Raw genomic sequence first — 18603 nt, 5'->3', positions numbered from 1 at the left:
TGAACAGCTTCAAAGTCTAAGTTTATGTCGAAGGATGAAACTGAGATTGCACTAAGGTCTTCCCGACTGAACTGCAAAAAATGTAGGACTTCTAACATGCGAACCCACTTTCTTGTGTCGGTAACATCATTACCCCACGATAGCACTACTGATCACGTGTATGAACTGTCTGAGCGAAATATCGCATTTATTTCGTTCGAAATATGAGGTGAACTAAATTGAACGGACAGGACTGCGAGGCTTGATTTCCTGCTTGTAGTCATCGAAATCCTTATAATAGGTTGAGCACATCTTAACAAATAACTGGTGTAAATCTTAAGCTGTTGTCTTTCCCTCACAGTCGCCTACGTCCCTTCTCGCAGTTAAGTAATGTCTTACCTGCAGAGAATTTTTCCTGTCACCACGGCCGTATCAGTGTCGGACTTCTTGTCTTACAAGGGGAGGCCGCCAATTGTGAATTTCAGATTCGATTCATACTGCCCATAATAAAAGCGCATGGCCAGAGGTGTAATGTGGCAAAGCACCAAGATGCACTTCTCAGCCGTTGTCGAGGAAACCGACAGTTAAAAGAAACCGTTGCGGTGAACTACTCTCTACGATTAATGATTTTCTACCGCGTCGTGGCGCAGCGGTAAGCGCTCGGGTTCGTAATCCGAAGGTCGCCGGATCGAATCTCGCGCCATGCAACTTTTTTTATTATTTGTTTTTTGTAATTCAAATATATATATATATATATATATATATATATATATATATATATATATATATATAATTCCCGGCAATCAGTTGCAACAATTATGCATATAATAAGTTGTTAAAAGTCGTTTGTCGTGGAAAAATAATGCTTGAAATAAAACACAATATCACAAATAATATTCAAGTGGATACAATTTATTGAAAAGTTCGGTATACACTCGCACATAATTAACAATTAGCGACCAGAAGTAGCTGGAGTATCGCACGAACCAGAGTGATAGTTATCATAGAAACATGGGAAGCAGAAAACAGCACGACATCGAGCACATCTGATAAACGATGCGTTTTTACAAGAAAAATTGTTTTTTTTAAATTATCTGTTGGTAAACACACCTGATTGACATTCTGAAAAATTGTTCTATCGTTCGTCAGGTCTGATGCATACCACGCGTATCGTATCATATCGGCAAAAATCGCAGAAGACAATTGGTGGTGGACGATGGATTGGATTTTTATACAATCGTCTCTGGAGTTGTCACGGTTTCGCTCCATTAAAAAAGCACAATTTTGAAGGCGCTTGATCAAATTTTTTACCTGCCGATAAAAATACGTCACACGGTTGGACGAGAGGAGTGCACTTTGGAGGAATGACTTTTATAGTATACGTTGGTAACTTTTTATCGTCCTGGAACATCTCATCGCATAACGCCGAGTTCGTTAACCCACCCCAAGAGTCGATCAGAAGGAGAAATCCTTTCTTTTGTACGTATGGTTGCAAAGCATTAGGCAAGAAGTCCATGAACAAACCCGTTGTTAGTTTACCGGATTTGGAGGACGTAATAACAACGTTGGTATACTTCTTGGCGTACTCGTCGACTGTCTTCTGTACTCTGGGTCCAAACGTACCTGTGGGCTCTTGGAGGCATACGAAAACAAGAGGCAAGACTCGTCCAGACATCGTGATTGAATATTGTGCCATATACGAATGCGTCACCTTGTTCATGTCGTGTCGGGTTACCAGGACAGCCTTTGACCCTTTTTCGGTGAGAGTTCTGTTGAACGTGGACTGGTACTGGCACCCTGACAAACAAAATACAAAAATATAATTTATATAAGAAATATACTAAATCTGTGTTGTCTATCATATATCAGATTATCATATTCTATCATCATGTCATATGACATTTGTGAACAGCTCTTTACGTACCTGTTTGATCAGTATTAATTATGAAATCTTTGTCGAAGATACTTATCAACATTCGCGTCTGGATCCGAAATGTGTCCGCTGCGACCAAAATTTCGTCTTGGGTTGCCGTCTCTTTCCTGGAAACAAATTTTGTGATTTTCCGTTGCCAAATCCCATGCTTCTTTTTAAATTCGGTGACCCATATTTTTGAAGCTTTGAAGTTGAAATCTGGGAACTGACTTGCAGCGCCCAAGGCCCACTGCTACAGGTTTCTGGTAGTAACTTGCTGGAAGTTTTGTCGAGCTTCTACGAAGCGATCATGCACCCATGAATCGATGGTACAATATTTATCAAATTTGCTACCGCCACGTTTGATTTGCTCTTCCCACCTGGATAAATAGCCCATATTTGTCAAACGAGAGCATACCCCTTTTTTTTTTGTAGAGTTTTGAGACTCTTTGGCCAGATTGACAGCTCTAATTTTGTAATCCAGAGAAATATAGTCGTACCCTTCTTTTTCTTCTCGTCCGGCTCCTATTCGTCTCATGATTCGTTGGCAATGGGACTCGTTTCACCGTCTTCGTAGGCATTATTATCGTCGATTTCATTAATGTCTATCAGTTCCTCATCATGAACGAGGGTTTTTTCGGCGAGCATTTGCAGCGTATTCTGGAACATTTCGTCCCCAATTACCATTGCTTCTTCGTTGATTGATGATGACAGTTCTGCTGCGATGCGATTACTGTTACGAAAGAGGCTTCCAAAATACACCAACGCATCTTTCAATTGTTGTTTCGCCACTTCACTGTGTATAGAATCTTCTTCGATCACATCACTTTCATGCGAAGGGCCCGGATCGCTCTCCAATTGTACCGCCTCCATTTTTCCGTTTGTTTAACAGGGTGTACCAAAGCTCTCAAGTACGCACTGGTTTTCGACGATGTTATAAGTTGCGCTAGGGACCGCATCTACCTTCTTTCGGAGTTAGCAGGCAACTACGCTGTTATGCGGCGGCTCGTTTCGGCCCATTCAACATCTGTCCTTAAAGTGTAACGAGCGAGTAACGGAGTTTATATTTCATACCTGCCACAGCAAATTTGTGTTCGTGGGGTCTCTATTCTAATTCGAACGTTTAACTTACACTATACGTATTCGTTTCGGAATATCGTTTCTACGTCTTCCGTTAACTATACGTGGTAAACATTATGAATATATATATATATATATATATATATATATATATATATATATATTTGAATTACAAAAAACAAATAATAAAAAAACGTTGCATGGCGCGACATTCGATCCGGCGACCTTCGGGTTACGAACCCGAGCGCTTACCACTGCGCCACGACGCTGTAGAAAATCGTTAATCGTAGAGAGTATTTCACCGCAACGGTTTCTTTTAACTGTCGATTTTCTCGACAACGGCTGAGAAGTGCATCTTGGTGCTTTGCCACATTACACCTCTGGCCATAAGCTTTTATTATGGGCAGTATGAATCGAATCTGAATTTCACAATTGGCGCCCTCCCCTTGTTAGTGCAGTTGTTTCTGCCGCAACTTGCTGTATTAATATAATGGGACAGGTGGACGACTAAAGAAAACAAACGCTTATTGGAATTTTACTTATTTAACGTATTTCTTCAGTACATATGAAAGTCAAGACAGCCTTTCTATTTTGAGAGCCACTAAATGGCTCTGAGCACTATGGGACTCAACTGCTGAGGTCATTAGTCCCCTAGAACTTAGAACTAGTTAAACCTAACTAACCTAAGGACATTACAAACATCCATGCCCGAGGCAGGATTCGAACCTGCGATCGTAGCGGTCTTGCGGTTCCAGACTGCAGCGCCTTTAACCGCACGGCCACTTCGGCCGGCGAGAGCCACTAAACCACAATTTTAGTGGAAGTAGCCCTGTCACACTTGGCTAACTGTCAATTTTAGTGGAAGTAGCCCTGTCACACTTGGCTAACTGTTTAACTGTCTGAACACAAAAAAAATATTAAAAATAAGAGTTTATTTACTCCAGCCTGATTGCATAAGAAACAAAGAAAATGGTTCGAATTTCAAACAATATGCCGAGAAAGAATGGGAGCTGTGAGCTACCCATGAGAATTCTAGGGATTCGTTGTATCTACATCTACATGTTCACTCGGCAATTCACACTTACGTGCCTGGCAGCGGGCTCATCGAACCATTTTCATACTACTTCTCTACCATTCCACTCTCGAACGGCGCGTGAGAAAAAGGAGCACTTAAATCTTTCCGTCCGAGCTCTGATTTCTCTTATTTTATTATGATGATCGTTTCTCCCTATGTAGGTGGTGTCAACAAGATATTTACGCATTCGGAAGAGAAAGTTGGTGATTGAAATTTCGTAAATAGATATCGCCGCAAAGAAAACCGCCTTTGCCGGCCGAAGTGGCCGCGCGGTTCTGGCGCTGCAGTCTGGAACCGCGAGACCGCTACGGTCGCAGGTTCGAATCCTGCCTCGGGCATGGATGTGAGTGATGTCCTTAGGTTCGTTAGGTTTAACTAGTTCTAAGTTCTAGGGGACTAATGACCGCAGCAGTTGAGTCCCATAGTGCTCAGAGCCAAAACCGTATTTGTTTGAGTGACTGCCATCCAACTAGCGTATCATATCAGAGACACTTTCACCCCTATCGCGCGATAACACGAAACGGGCTGCTCTTCTTTGCACTTTTTCGATGTCCTTCGTCAATCCTACCTGGTAAGGATCTCACATCACGCAGCAATATTCCAGTAGAGGACGGACAAGTGTAATGTAGGCTGTCTCTTTAGTGGGTTTGTCGCATCTTCTAAGTGTTCTGCCAAAAAAGCACAGTCTTTCTTTCGCCTTCCCCACAATATTATCTATGTGGTCTTTCCAATTTAAGTTGCTCGTAATTGTAGTTCCTAGGTATTTAGTCGAATTGACAGCCCTTAGATTTGTGCGATTTATCGTATACCCAAAATTTATCGGATTTCTTTTAGTACCCACGTGGATGACCTCGCACTTTTCTTTGTTTAATGCCAATTGCCACTTTTCGCACCATACAGAAATTTTCTCTAGATCATTTTGTAATTGGAATTGATCGTCTGATGATTTTACTAGACGGTAAATTACAACGTCATCTGCAAACAATCTAAGCGGGCCGCTCAGATTATCACCTAGATCATTTACATAAATCAGGAACAGCAGAGGGCCTATGACACTATCTTGCGGAACGCCAGATATCACTTCTGTTCTACTCGATTATTTACCGTCTATCACTACGAACTGTGACCTCCCTGAGAGGGAATCACGAATCAAGCCACACAACGGAGACGATACTCCATATGCATGCAATTTGATTAACAGTCGCTTGTGAGGAACGGTATCAAAAGCTATCTGGAAAACTAGGAATATGGAATCGATCTGAGATCCCTTGTCGACAGCACTCATTACTTCATGGGAATAAAGAGCTAGCTCTGCTGCACAAGAACGATATTTTCTGGTATTCGTGTTGGTTATGTATCAATAAGTCATGTTCTTCAAGGTGATTCATAATGTTCGAGTACAGTATACGCTCCAAAATTCTACTGCAAGCCGGCCGGAGTGGCCGTGCGGTTCTAGGCGCTACAGTCTGGAGCCGAGCGACCGCTACGGTCGCAGGTTCGAATCCTGCCTCGGGCATGGATGTGTGTGATGTCCTTAGGTTAGTTAGGTTTAATTAGTTCTAAGTTCTAGGCGACTGATGACCTCAGAAGTTAAGTCGCATAGTGCTCAGAGCCATTTGAACCATTTGAGCCTACTGCAAATTGAGGTCAATGATATGGGTCTGTAATTCTATGGGTTACTCCTATTTCCTATATTGGTGTGACCTGTGCTACTTTCCAGTCTTTAGGAACAGTGCAAGTGGCGGGGTACACCATAGCGCTTATACAACGTGCCGACTTCACGTAAGTGGGGCGCAAGTCGTAGCGTGGTGTCCACTCTGCTGACGGTCGGTGACACATCGAGGGCGTTGCAACGGAATTTATAGCAAGCGTGGACTCTCCACGTCTGACTCCAGGGTAATGGAAATCAGAAAATGCTGTTATATAGCAAGTCGGCAGACTGCTGCGATAATGTACACATCGACACAAAACGTCTGAATGCACTCTGCTAGGGATCCGAGCGAGCTAAGTGAGCTAGACTGGCGGAGCGCAGGAGCGCAGTGTCTCCAGCAGTTTTATAGCTTAGCAGTGGCGAGAAACACAGGCGGCGTCGCTAACCCTATAGCAGTGTGGCTGCACTCCTTTCTTTTTCTTTCCAGCAAAGGCTACTCTCTCCACGCTGCGCCAACGCGAAGACTTGGAGATAAACGTCTGCTTCCACTACTGCACGAATCACGCATAAAATATCAACGTAAACGGCTTTTCCTAACGGCCACTGCCGTGCTGGAAAATTTAACAGAAGTCATTTATGGTAATCACGCTGTGCTTCCAGCATCACTGTCTTGTAGTCGAACCCTTCCACAAAACGATGGAAATTTTCGAACTTCGCGGATATTTAATTTTATTGGAGAGACTTGGGGTATCAAGTTTATGAACTTGCTTAATGTACATGTAATCAACCCATGATTGCAGTTGTTCTATCTGTAATTTCAAAAGACTTCCGCATTCAGTTGTCTGGATTTATAAAGACTCTTTCTTTGTATGGGCTGGATGAAATGGTTGGTAAATCGCCCTGGGAAATTATGTGATCTACACCACATATATAGATGATAGGTTCATCATCACATGTTGAAATAACGAGTAAACAAATACTTTGTAATCTAGTAATTTTTTTTTTTTTTTTTTTTACTTATCAATCTTGAAACGCCTCAGAGGTATGCTTCGTTAATTTTGGTATGTTATTGTAGGGGACTGCCCTCGGTAAAGCACCTTTTTCGTTGGTAAGTTTGGTAAAACGTTTCTGTAATATATTATTGTTAGGCTCATTCCATTAAAATATTTTTCATATATTACCTTATTGTCCCTGAGTGAACAGAAATCCACTTCTGCTGCGCAAACTCCACACCATGTACTTCGGCCTTTCCTGGCAGAGAGGAAGTTGTCAAGAGATTGATTAGGGCGATGACGCGCCACATACCAGAAGAGAAAAGGCTGAAAAACTGAATCGGGGAGTACCATTTGTTTGTACCGCAGCCAGTACAAGGTTGCTGAATGAAGGGGACTTCGGTGCTACAACTGGCGCGCGGCGGAAAAGTCACGTCCAGTAGGTGCAGTTGGCAGCCGTGCGGCGTCAGTTCTCTCTCCGCTGAGGGGAAGGGGGGGGGGGGGGAGAAATTCCCCGAATTCAGCTGACGCCTCATGTCACGGAATACGACTTACCCACTGCTGTTTTTCAAGGACTTTAATAATTAAATCTCTGACCATGGCATTCTTTGTCTCGCTACCACTAACGTTAAATATATACACCAAATAGCACTGGGTGAAACTGTTGCTGTCTAAAGATAATGACAAACTGCATGTAATAGAGGTGAAAGCTTTTTATGTTTTCTTTATTAGAGTAGATGTTTTGTACCTATTTAGTCATCTACGTCTTCCGTACTCAGCTCCTGAAATCTCTTAAGCTTTAAGAAAATAGTTTAAGTATGTAGGTGACAACATATTTTTGCATAACTATAAGGAGAGATTTGACGAGATAATCAGTTAAACAAATGGAAGAGCAAGAGAGAGTGATAAAATCGTAATGTAACTTGCACACTACGCAGCGGGCTGAAATTAGAGATAGAAGTATTAACAACACACATGATACGTAAGTCCTACACGATGAGATTACCAAGCAAAGTCATATTTAAAGGTTTATTCTACCTTACGTTACAGATATTGATCATAAGTTATCTCCTCTTGCATATATCTATATTACATATTTAATTTTTCTACACATACAGAGTTCCTTGTATACCGTGTAGTCCCATGTCGCCAGGAGAGTGAGCAAAGATAACGGGAGGTAGTTATCTTCGATTATCGCATCGAAAGAACACGTTATGATTCCGCATTCACAAAATGATAACTTAGTATCACGAATTCGAATTCGGTGTAGACGCTGCTGGAAGCGCGTATAATTGAAACTTAATCGTCCTATAGAGGATAAAACTTTCATGTGAACTTCGCGTACTGAGGTCTGCTGGTGACAATGTCAACGCCTTGTTGTCGCGGACTCTGTCCATTCTCATTTCCATTCATTTCTCGTTAGCTGCCCGCATTTCTGTAGAAAGTAATATGGTGGCATTTCAATATATCACGATTAATCTCACTTCCGAAGCTTTCTTTTACTTACTTCGTGGCCTCTTTGATACACGGGTTGAGCAGTAGAGGAGAAAGACAACCATATTCATCTTAGCCATTCTTTCATGAATAAATTTTATGTTACCCGTCTTTTCTTGGCGTACGTCCATTAGTTACGTGACGGTTTACATTTAAAATTTGGAGCCTTCCTCCCCCCTTTCGTAAGATGTGGTGGGACTCCATTAAACCTCACCTGAGGTTGACGCCGTAGTCGGGTAAAAATATGTAAAAATGAACATTTTTATTTGGTTTAAAATGTTAATTTAAACAGTCTCCACCATGTTTTATTTAGAAAGTATATTAGACAACGTTTTTATCATGTGATTAAAAGCGCTGTTTTAAACATGCCAACCCTGAATAGTATTCGGGGAACAGACAGAGAGACAGACGGACCAAAACGGCTCCACGAAAATACACACATCAATGAAAGTTATGCACCACTTCGGTTCCGAGAGTTCTGGAACGTGTACAGAAAATTGGAATAGAGATCAACATAAATGTAATTTCCGCTCTTTTTATTGCTCATGAAAACCACACATTGCGTGTTGTACCACCATACAGCGAGACCTTCAGAGGTGGTGGTCCAGATTGCTGTACACACCGGTACCTCTAATACCCAGTAGCACATCCTCTTGCATTGATGCATGCCTGTATTCGTGTTGGCATACTATCCCCAAGATCGTCAAGGCACTGTCGGTCCAGATTGACCCAGTCCTCAACGGTGATTCGGGGTAGATCCCTCAGAGTGGTTGGTGAGTCACGTCTATCCCAGGGATGTTCGATAGGGTTCATGTCTGGAGAACATGCTGGCCACTCTAGTCGAGCGATGTCGTTGTCCTGAAGGATGTCATTCAGAAGATGTGCACGATGGGGGCAAGAACGCATCGCCAATATGCTGTCGATATGGTTACAATATCGGTCGGAGGATGGCATTCACATATCGTACAGCCGTTACGGCGCCTTCCATGACCACCAGCGGCGTTCGTCGGCCCCACATAATGCCATCCAAAAACAGCAGGGCACCTCCACCTTGCTGCACTCGCTGGACAGTGTGTCTAAGGAGTTCAGCCTGACTGGGTTGCCTCCAAACACGTGTCCGACGATTAAACATATGCGACACTCATCGGTGTGAAGAGATCGTGATGCCAGTCCTGAGCGGTCCACTCGGCATTTTGTAGGGCCCATCTGTACCGCGCTGCATGGTGTCGTGGTTACAAAGGTGGACCTCTCCATGGACGTTGGGAGTGAAGTTGCGCATCATGCAGCCTATTGCACACAGTTTGAGTCGTAACAAGACGTCCTGTGGCTGCACAAAAAACGTTATTCAACATGGTGGCGTTGCTGTCATGGTTCCTCCGAGACATAATCCGTAGGTAGCGGTCATTCACTGCATTACTAGCCCTTGGACGGCCTGAGCGAGGCATATCGCCGACAGTTCCTGTCTCTCTGTATCTCCTCCATGTCCGAACAACGTCGCTTTGGTTAATTCCGAGACGCCTGGACACTTCCCTTGTTGAGAGCCCTTCCTGGCACAAAGTAACAATGCGGACGCGATCGAACCGCGGTATTGACCGTCTAGGCATGGTTGAACTACAGACAACAAGGGCCATGTACCTACTTCCTGATGGAATGACTGGAACTGATCCGTTGTCAGAGCTCAAATGGTTCAAATGTCTCTGAGCACTATGGGACTTGACTTCTGAGGTCATCAGTCCCCTAGAACTACTTAAACCTAACTAATCTAAGGACATCACACACATCAATGCCCGAGGCAGGATTCGACCCTGCGACCGTAGCGGTCGCTCGGTTCCAGACTGTAGCGCCTAGAACCGCTCGGCCACCAAGGCCGGCGCTGTCTGAGCCCCTCTGTCTATTAGCACTGCTCATGCATGGTTGTTTACATCTTTGGGTGGGTCTAGTGACATCTTTGAACGGCCTGTGATACAATATCCACAGTCAACGTCTATCTTCAGGAGTTCTGGAAAGTGGGGTGATGCAAAACTTTTTGTGATTTGTCAGTATTAACCGTTTTGACGGATCCCTAAAAAATTGATCTTTTTGATGGTATGTTATATACATTAAATACCATTGAACCTTTACTTACTTTGTAGATGAAAGACAGTATTGTACGTTCTTCCCTTTGAACCGGATGATTGCGGTAAAAAATTTTCAATATTTTGATTTATATAATCACGAAGACAATTCTTCTCAGATAACTCCAGCTTAGCTTACCCCCACAAACGGTTAACTTCTTACTCACACGTATGTGTCGACTTGTCAGCAACCATTGTAAAATGTTTTTATACAAATTCATATTGAACACAGCAACATTGGCATTACATACATTGCAGAACATCATGACTGACTGACTGGCTGTCGCCCAGTGATGTCGACCAGCGTGGCAGGGAATTCCTCGAGTGAAATCTGATGCTTACGCGGCACTTGTTTGAGATAGGGGAATCCCGGGTATGCACATGTCTAAAGCATTCAGTTCACTTCAGAGAGGCCATGAAGATTGATGGGCACTTTAATACTGTACTTCACAATTATGTATATTCTGTGAACTAAAGAGTTGATGTGAGATTTTCATTGCCTCTCCCCCCTTCCCACTCCTTAACCTAGATTTAGTGAGATTTTGTCGGACCCCTTTCACCTCTTATATTGAGCTCATCTGATTAATACACTACTGGCCATTAAAATTGCTACACCAAGAGGAAATGCAAAGATGATAAACGGGTATTCATTGGACAAATATATTATACTAGAACTGACATGTGATTACTTTTTCACGCAATTTGGGTGCATAGATCCTGAGAAATCAGTACCCAGAACAACCACCTCTGGTCGTAATAACGGCCTTGATACGCCTGGGCATTGAGTCAAACAGAGCTTGGATGGCGTGTACAGGTACAGCTGCCCATGCAGCTTCAACACGATACCACAGTTCATCAAGAGTAGTGACTGGCGTATTGTGACGAGCCGGTTGCTCGGCCACCATTGACCAGACGCTTTCAATTGGTGAGAGATCTGGAGAATGTGCTGGCCAGGGCAGCAATCGAACATCTGTATACAGAAGGGCCCGTACAGGACCTGCAACATGCGGTCGTGCATTATCCTGCTGAAATGTTGGGTTTCGCAGGGATCGAATGAAGGGTAGAGCCACGGGTAGTAATACATCTGAAATGCAACGTCCACTGTTCGAAGTGCCGTCAGTGCGAACAAGAAGTGACCGAGATGTGTAACCAATGGCGCCCCATACCATCACGCCGGGTGATACGCCAGTATGGCGATGATGAATACATGCTTCCAATGTGTGTTCCCCACGATGTCGCCAAATACGGATGCGTCCATCATGATGCTGTAAACAGAACCTGGATTCATCCGAAAAAATGACGTTTTGCGATTCGTGAACCAGGTTCGTCGTCGAGTACACCATCGCAGGCTGTGATGCAGCATCAAGGGTAACAACAGCCATGGTCTCCGAGCTGGTAGTCCACGCTGCTGCAAACGTCGTCGAACTGTTCGTGCAGATGGTTGTTGTCTTGCAAACGTCCCGATCTGTTGACTCAGGGATCGACATGTGGCTGCACGATCCGTTACAGCCATGCGGATAAGATGCCTGTGATCTCGACTGCTATTGATACGAGGCCGTTGGGATCCAGCACGGCGTTCCGTATTATCCTCCTGAACCCACCTATTCCATATTGTGCTAACAGTCACTGGATCTGGACGAACGCGAGGAGCAATGTCGCGATACGATAAACCGCAATCGCGATAGGCTACAATCCGACCTTTATCAAAGTCGTAAACGTGGTGGTACGCATTTCTCCTCGTTACACGAGGCATCGCAACAACGTTTCACCAGGCAACGCCGGTCAACTGCTGTTTGTGTATGAGAAATCGGCTGGAAACTTTCCTCATGTCAGCACGTTGTAGGTGTCGCCACCGGCGCCAAGCTTGTTCAAATGGTTCAAATGGCTCTGAGCACTATGGGACTCAACTGCTGAGGTCATTAGTCCCCTAGAACTTAGAACTAGTTAAACCTAACTAACCTAAGGACATCACAAACATCCATGCCCGAGGCAGGATTCGAACCTGCGACCGTAGCGGTCTTGCGGTTCCAGACTGCAGCGCCTTTAACCGCACGGCCACTTCGGCCGGCCGCCAAGCTTGTGTTAGTGCTCTGAAAAGCTAATCATTTGCATACCGCAGCAGCTTCTTCCTATCGGTTAAATTTCGCGTCTGTAGCACGTCATCTTCGTGGTGTGGCAATCTTAATGGCCAGTAGTGTAGATATCCACTTATAGCGTATACCAATTTTTCAGAGCATTTCAAATATCTGCTCTACTTTGTCTCTTTTCCTAGAGCAACTAATCTTTGTTGTTCACATTCGTTTTCGGCAGAAGGCCAGTCGTCGCTTTAGCGAGGACTCCGTCTGCTACAGAGGACGGCCGGATAGCTTTGGGATGCCATCCGGCTCGGTGCGGAGGCTGCTGTGATGGAGCTAGGCGGCCGCCGTGTCAGTCGTCGCGGCCATAAACAAGGGCGGCCGCTGCTGCTGACGCGCCCTGCTCCCACTCACAAAGCCGCCATTGACGGGCGCGCCGGCGGGCCACCGGCGGGAGGCGTACCCGGCAGCCACAGGCGGCACTCTGTCTTGGCGCGAGGCCCTGCCCGCTGACGGACGAGCGGTCGCCGCTGCGCCGGAAGTCGTACTACCTACACCACTGCCTCCGGTTTCTCACCTCGCTTATTTGCCGGACCAGCGCTCGCGACTCACGTCGTGTCCGGGCGAGCCCCCTTCCAGTATCGCCAACGATGAGCGTAATCTGTTCCTCAGGATCTTACGAGGGGCATTCAATAATTACTGCAACACATTGTAACGTCACAACAGGTTTCGTTACATTTAAAATCAGTGTTATCATATGTTGCTGTTAGCTGATAGACATTATCAGCGTAATTTCAGTTACAGTAGAGCTTCGATTATCCGAAGTAATTGGGGGACATGGGTGTTCCGAAAATTGGTTTGTTCGGATAATCGAACTTTACATGTTTATTTGCCAAAAAGAAGTACTGTACAGCAAATTTATTCATAAAAACAGGCATCCCTTTTAGTATTACAAAGTAACATACAAAGGCAACTTCTGTATGAATGTGTAGTATGTGGCACAGTTTATTAAACAAAAATATGTACATATTACATACGCATTTTGCATGAACAATACACGCAGCAGCACACAAGTGGTAACAGAGAACAGAAGGTGCCTGTTTGCACCGTGAGAAGCTCTTCTTGGGGCGCGCAATCCTTCAAACTGCACGGAGCGGCACGCCTCAACTCTTGCTGACCGAGCGAGGTGGCGCAGTGGTTAGCACACTGGACTCGCATTCGGAAGGACGACGGTTCAATCCCGCGTCCGGCCATCCTGATTTAGGTTTTCCGTGATTTCCCTAAATCGCTCCAGGCAAATGCCGGGATGGTTCCTTTCAAAGGGCACGGCCGACTTCCTTCCCTAATCCGATGAGACCGATGACCTCGCTGTCTGGTCTCCTTCCCCCCAAAAACAACCAACCAACCAACCAACTCTTGCTGGCGCAGCTGTTGATACTGCCGCTACTTACACTGCCAGTGCCAAGCCGACAGAAGTGTGGTGATTGTTGAAACACAGCGACTGGCGGCTTGGCCGGTCAGCAGCGCCTTGTGAAGGCCCCGTTAGAAGCAATGTTCCGCCAGCGGTGGCCCAGTGTGATGACTACTGTGGGAAACTTAGTTTGAGAGTGAGGGGGATGATGGACGGTAGGGTGGGAGAGTAATAGGTGCGAGCGAGGACACAGTTCAGTTAAGCGTTCGTTCGGTTGACCGACGTTCGGATAATCGACGCTTTACTGTACTTTACGTAATTAATGAACAGTGAAATAATCTCAGCCCCAAATTACAAACATGTAGAAACACTTACGGATCAAAGTCTTTTATTCTCATTACAATATGCACTCCTGTGTCCCTATTTACATCTTTCCTTGAAGTACGTGGTCAGGTGTGAATGTTTTGAGTGTGGTAGCAGACTAACCAGAGATATAGTTGGTCTTAGAATCTTCTACCAACTTTAACACAGTGAGTGGAAGGCAAAGATACAGGAGGGTTCGACCAGAGGTGCGAAAGTCTTAAAAAAAACGTTTTCTTAGCAGAGGTTGGTCATGGGGCCTCCCCCACCACCTCGCGCTGTTCGGGAGAAAGAGCCGCGCAATGGTTACGGGGAAGTTTTTAAAAGACAGGTAAGCGAGCAGACGTTCCTTCAGAACGCTGCGTCGAAATGAGGACAAAGGTATTTGAATGTTTAAATATGTTTAATGTTAACAATTTATTTATCAGAGGCTTTTCCGCGATTGATTGATTAAGAACAATTTATTGATTTTTGTTCAATTTATCCGATAAAAGGATAATCTTCTCCGTTCCAGATTTCCGTTACGACCCGCCACGTGGTGCATAGTTCCAAACTGCAACCGCCGAGAAGGCTAATAAAGGGAGTTTTAGCCAGTTTTGCGATTGCTGAACATTTATCCTATCGTGTGTCGATGTTTAACAACTTATTGAAAATTTAGTAACGAATGTAGCTTTTCTAAGATGAATCGTTTCGCATTCAAGCACTTCGTGCTGGAGATACCAGCCACGAGTCCTGCTCGATGCCAGCCACTGTACATAGAAAATCTGCATACAGAAATAGTTACCATATTTGCATTTCAGTGATAACTCAGTGTATGTGTATGTATCAGCATAGCAGTGCAGTGACCACGTGCTCTCCAAGATTTTCCTTCCCCCCCACAGGACGATGCAAATCAAAGGCAACACGGCTTGTAATTCAAAGGAGAAATAATCAGTGTGCATAGTTAAATAATCTTTGTCCATAGTTAAATGAAAATTCAAAGCAGAATTAGTGAAACGTGTATTCAAAAGATTGCTAAGAAGTAACTTCGTTATTTTTTGTCTAATGTTGGTTAAAATAAAATAAACTTTGTTTTTCGAAGTAATTTCCATTCTCGGCTTGCTCGTTTAAACCATACCTAAGAAAAGAGGAACATATTAATCACGCTGCCCCTTTACTAAAATTATTGGCACAAGACTAGATTCGTGCAGGACGTAGTTTCCTCTGACCATCCCCAAAATTACAATTGCGTTATCCGTTGCGACCTCAAATTCAATCGATAAGATTGTACTCTGAACTTTGATGGGCCTAAACATCAATTCAAAAGCGGGCAGAATGGTCAGGGAAGGTTACGCTGTCGAGAGAGAAAAAGTGTGCATAAGATACTTCCCCACAGCAGGCTTATATAAAAATGAATAAAAGTAATCCCTGCTGATAAAATTAAGCAAACTCCCTTCTCAGCCTGCCACAGACAGGGAGAATTAACGACATTTACGATCTAAATACCAGTCGTTGGGAGCTTGCAACATTTTTTTTTCTGAAGACAAGTTGGTTTTAAGTTTCCTTTACTTTACGCCTATTTGTTAACTTTTTGTTAACAGATTACCGGTTTCGGTCTTTAATGACCATCATCAGATCTGTTTCATAAAGAAAAAGTCCAATGTACTGCAGCCATAGTGGCATCGTCAAATGTTAAATGCACAATCAGCACAAGCATCGTCAAATATGTGTGCTGATTCTGCACTTAACATCTGACGAGTCCACTATGGCTGCGGTACATTAGGACTTTGTTTTTATGAAACAGATCTGATGATGGTCATTACAGACCGAAACCGGTAATCTGTTAACAAAACGTTTGTGACCATAGACGTAAAGTAAAGGAAACTTATTGCATATACAGATCACTGTTTTATTCGCGACAATGTCGCACCTTGTGAAAGTAGGTTTTATTTAAGATTCCAATACACCACATTATTCCACACTCTTTTGGCTACATAGCCCTATTTTTCAATATAATCTCTGATCAATGCGATGGCCTTACGCCCCTTTACTGGGAGGGCCTGTTTGCCCGTATGGTATCACTCATCTAGTCGAAGTCATAGCCAAAGTCTACACCTACATCTACGTGATTACTCCGCTATTCACAATAAAGGCAGAGGGTTCAATGAACCACCTTCATGCTGTCTCTCTACCGTTCCACTCTCGAACGGCACGCGGGAAAAACGACCACTTACATTATTCCGTGTGAGCCCTGATTTCTCTTATTTTGTCGTAATGATCATTTCTCCCTATGTAGGTGGGTGCCAACAGAATGTTTTCGCAATCGGAGGAGAACACTGGTGATTGAAATTTCATGAGAAGATCCCGCCGCAACGAAAAACGCCTTTGTTTTAATGATTGCCACTCCAATCCACGTATCATGTCTCTGACACCATCTCCCCTATTTCGCGATAATACAAAACGAGCTGCCCTTGTTTGTACTTTTTCGATGTCATCCGTCAGTCCCACCTGATGCGGATCCCACACCGCACAGCAGTACTCCAGAATAGGGCGGACAAGCGTAGTGTAAGCAGTCTCTTTGGTAGACCTGTTGCACCTTCTAAGTGTTTTCCAATGAATCCCAGTCTTTGGTTTGCTCTACCCACAATATTATCAGTGTAATCGTTCCAATTTAGGTTATTTGTAATTGTAATCCCTAAGTATTTATTTGAATTTACAGCCCTCAGATTTTTTTGACTTATCGCGTAATCGAAATTTAGCTTGTTGCTTCAGTAACCTCTCCATCGTCCGTGTACTTCTTCCTGTGGAGTGCATCCTTCATTGGGCCAAACAGATGAAAATCGCAAGGTTCGCGATTCTAGCTGCAGGGTGAATGAGGAAGAACGGTCCAACGAAATTTTGTTGGTTCCTGTCGAGAGCGTAGATTTGCGTGAGGACTTGCGTTGTCGTTGAGAAGGAGCAGTTCGTTCGCATTTTTGTGGCGACGATCACGCTGAACTATCTCCAGTTTTCTCAGAGAAACAAGTACACTTCCGAGTTGATCGTCGCACCGTAAGGGAGACATCAAACCGAAAACCCCTTGAGAGTCCCGGAAGACTGTCGCTATGACTTTATCGGCTGCGGGGGCTTTGAAATTTTTCTTCAGAAGGGAGATTGTGCGGCTCCACAGATTGCTGCTTAGCTTCCAGTTCGAAGTGATGAACCCATGTTTCATCACCTATGACGATGTTCGACAAAAGATTGTCAGGATTAGCAACATAACGTACTAGCAATTCCGCGTAAGTGGACCTTTCGTTGTTCTTTATGGTCTTCCGTTAGGCGTCAACGAACGCAGCGAGCAAACACCTTTGAGTACCACAAGTGGAGGCCGAGTGTTTGAGCACTACCAACAGAGACGTCCAGTTGAGCAGAGAGGTGTTCGATTATGATCCGTTGTTCACCTCGAATGAGAGTATCCGCACGTTCCAACATTGCAGGAGTCCCAGCTGTGTGCGACCGGCCAGCACACACGACATCGGACAGATTTGTGCTATCTTGTTGCGGTGATGACAGACGCCTCAGCCAATGAAACATCATACCCTTCTTCACTACCATGTCTCTATACACTTTATGCAAAATGGTTCAAATGGCTCTGAGCATTATGGGACTTAACATCTGAGGTCATCATTCCCCTAGAACTTAGAACTACTTAAACCTAACTAACCTAAGGACATCACACACATCCATGCCAGAGGCAGGATTCGAACCTGCGACCGTAGCAGCCGATTGGGTTCCGGACTGAAGCGCCTAGAAGCGCTCGGTCACCGTGGTCGGCTCACTTTATGCAAGCGCTGAAGAATATCTGAGCTCCTCTTGTTTTCCGCCAAAAGAAACTGTGCTTGGAATGCACCTGCGTCACAGACGCCATTTTGAAGACTACGTTTAGCAGCACCACCTATTGGAACTTCGTAAAACTGTATGGGCTGACGTGAGTTATTCCGCGATGTCCCACAACAAATTCAGCATTTTTTCAACCGAAAGTAGACGATAAAAATGTGTTGCATTACGTAATGAACGCCCCTTGTTGTAGGTGGCGGACGTCTCGTACCACTTTCCTCACCTGTGCTTCTTCTGATACCCCACTACTTGGAAATCATCTCCCGGCCTTATTTTCAAATACGACAGGAACAGTGTCTGTTAATTCGTATATGTTCTTCTAGCTTTCAGTCGGAAGACTGGTTCCGTTCACCTCTCCGCTCTAGGCTCTTCATCTTGGGGAACTACTGTAACCTGCAGCGAGCGGACAAAAATATAAAAAAAAAACAACAAAAAACCATCACATTGTCATGCCGAATACGGTGTAGGTAAGACGTCAGTATTCAAAACAGCTTCCAGTCGTCTCGGACTAGAAAGATACAGGTCCTGGCTCGTTTTCAAGCGAATCTAATACCATTGTTCATGCAAAATAGTGGCAAGTTCAGGTAACCTGAATGATGATGAAA

The sequence above is a fragment of the Schistocerca piceifrons genome, chromosome 1 (genome assembly GCF_021461385.2).
Source record: "Schistocerca piceifrons isolate TAMUIC-IGC-003096 chromosome 1, iqSchPice1.1, whole genome shotgun sequence".
NCBI classification, from domain to species: domain Eukaryota; kingdom Metazoa; phylum Arthropoda; class Insecta; order Orthoptera; family Acrididae; genus Schistocerca; species Schistocerca piceifrons.
Note: the sequence above shows the minus strand (reverse complement) of the source record.